This window comes from Oratosquilla oratoria, chromosome 10, assembly GCF_046742065.1.
Source record: "Oratosquilla oratoria isolate Oo_2021 chromosome 10, ASM4674206v1, whole genome shotgun sequence".
NCBI lineage: Eukaryota > Metazoa > Arthropoda > Malacostraca > Stomatopoda > Squillidae > Oratosquilla > Oratosquilla oratoria.
The window spans coordinates 59,400,623-59,403,826 of NC_134786.1; positions in this window are offsets into that span (position 1 = coordinate 59,400,623).

Here is a 3,204-nt window from a genome sequence, read left to right on the forward strand (position 1 = left end):
CAAACGGTTGACCTTGTGCTGGAAATTGACAAAGGTTGGCAGTTTTACACGAAGTGTATCATAAAAGACAAAGAACAAAGTTACATTGAGGATATAGATAGGATATCTATTGCCTACATAGACAAGTACAGAAATCATAAAGTGAGCATAAATTCAAATACACACACACACACAGATATGCATGCACGCACAAACCCAAACAGACAAGAGACAGAGACAGATACGGATAGAGACAGAGTCACGTACACGCACACCCACGCATACACACACGCGCGCATACATACATACACACACAAACAAGAGTGCACACACACACACACACACACACACATACACACACACATACATACACGCGCGCGCAAACATACATACATAAACACGCAAACAAGCGCACACACACACACACACACACACACACACACACACACACATACACACACACATACACACACATACCTAATATATCGACATAATGTAAGACTCTTCCATAGTTCGTCATCGAAGAAAACAGCTCGAGGATATCCTCGCCTCCTACGAGAGGAGCATTAGGCTTTAGGAGGAGGAGGAGGAGGAGGAGGAGGAAGAGGAGGAAGAACAGTAGGTGGAGGAAGAGGAGGAAGAGTAGGAAGGGGAGAATGAAGAGGAAGAAAAGGAAGGCCAGAAGGAAGAAAAGGATAATGAAGAGGAAGAGGAGGAGGAGGAAGGGGAGGAAGGGAAGGAAGAGGAGGAATAGGGGAAAGGGAAGGAAGACGAGGAAGAGGAAGAGGAAAGAAAAGAGGAAGAGGAGAAAGAGGAAGAGGAGGAAGAAAAGGAAGAGGAAGAGGCGAAATCTTTGGTTATATCAAAGCATCTTCCAATCTCATCGCCCTAGTCACGGGTTCGAATCCCGCACTCCTATCCGATTCTTAGTTTCAGTGACAAACCTACCCCAGCATTCCCCAAAGCATCAAATAGGTCAAAGGTGACGGCTTCGGCCGCAGCTACTCAGCGCCTCCTGGCGTATGCTCCTCACCTAACACATCACACTTTGGCTGTAACTCCTCTTTAACACAGAGTGTTAGGCTTTAACCAGTGGACGAGGTACATGTTGGAAACTTGGCCCGTAAGCACATCGGGTCTACTTACTAGATTAGAATTCGCGCTCAAAATATACAGAGTTTTAGGCAACTAAGTAATGAAATTAACTCCCAATGTACGGAGGTCTAGATAACTAAGTTACCGAGATAATTAATTTACCAAGATAACTAAGTTATGTGTATCACTAAGTTACCAAGATAACTAAGTTACCCAAATAATTAAGTTACCTATATAAGGGGGTTTCTGATAATCTTATAGAATTACACGTTCATGATCAATTAATCATTCTGTAGCTTAGGATTCTCTTGTTAGAAATCCGCAACCCCAAAATAACCGGCCACGGTCACTAGGTTGACCCAGAGGTCACTCAAGAAGGAGGTAGGCGAACATTAGAGTGGTCTGAATGAGTCTGTGTAGGAAATATAAGGCTCGTTTCACACGTATCGACTTTTCGCCGGGCGACGTCCACGACACGACGTCGTGGTCTCAAATAACCACGGATGTTTATGGACACTTTCTCACGTGGTCATGGTCGTGGCGTGTGAAAGCGTCCATAGACACCTATGGTTACTTGAGAGCACGACTTTGTGCCGTGGACGGCGCCCGGCGAAAAGTCGATACGTGTGAAAGGAGCCTAAGACATTGTGTCTTTTGTATATTGACTGCATTAGTATCGTTTTATTTATCGTCATGTTCCTTGGGAGTGCTTTCTCATCTGAGCTTTTATTAGAGAGTAACTGACTTAAGATTAATTTTCTTAGGAGAATGTTTTGTAGTAAATATGTTTTTGTTTACTTTTGATTGTTTACCTGCTTATATTCGTCTGTTGTTTCTTTGTGTGTGTGTGTGCGTGTGTGTGTGTGTGTGTGTGTGTGTGTGTGTGTGTGTGTGTGTGTGTGTGTGTGTGTGTGTGTGTGTGTGTGTGTGTTTGTATGGATGTATTGAAAGGTAAAGGAATCTGACACAAAATACTGTTATGTCAACATCCCCTAAAAATCCTCAAAAACACTGCTCACCCGTGACAACCGCAAAAATATAAAATAAAGACAAATAAATAGACAAATAAAATAACCAGAATGATAATAATGACAATGGTAATAGATGAATAACTAAAATAAAAGCAGAACAAAATACTTGGCCTCGAATATAAAACACACACGACAGTCATTTCAAACACAAGAAACTTAGTGGGAAAAGTAAATGATAAACTTGAAAGCGTACCTGGAATGAGCAAGCACAAGCTTCTGACAAAAGAAAGATAAACTCATCACAAGCAGCTACCAAGAACCACAGTAATCTATGTTTCCACTGTGGGGTTTCTTACAATTAAGAATAAAAAAAAAAAATCTGAACTAAGTCTTAGATATTCAGATCTACTTCAGAGCAAGACGAAAGTAGTCTAAAGTTATTTCTCACTTATAATACTATTCATCAAAATAATAAAAGATATATTGTCTTAAAAATTGCCTCTGACACAACAGTGGGCAGGATACAGAGATGACCCGTCATCCACGAGGAGCTAAGATGAGAGGAAGGAAGGGTGGTGGATGGGGGTGGAATAGGTGGGAGTGGGTATTTGCCTTTTGACTTGGTTACCTCCCTTGTAAGGGGGAAAACCCCTGGTGTATACATATATATATATATATATATACATATATTTTGAAAATTGGTAAAGGTCCACATTTCCGGGGAATCAAGGTCATCGGTGATCTAAACTTGTTACTGCCAGGCGAGGTCTCTTATCCCTGGCACTCACCACTTGTTATAATCGCCTTTCCTTTGAACAGGGAGATTGTTTCCAACTGAATATTTAACGAGAAAACTACCTGTACTTATTATGAGAAAAATTTTCTTCAATCAAGATCTCGTCTTTTCGTTGAAGAATATTTAACTCAACTTGCTCTGCCTGTATTCTAATTTGATTGTTGACAGACGATTTTTTCAGCTTAAGAGGGATCTCTGGGGGCTTTATGGAAAAAAAAAGAGTCTTTGCAAACCTGTTCCTCTCTCCTGCTTCACTTCTCCTGCGAAATGTATTTGCATGGAAGGTAATTTAGGAGTCAAAGCTGCCTCAAGGGGAGAGTAAAATTGATATTGACTATAACCACTCTCAACCTTCAGGGAGTC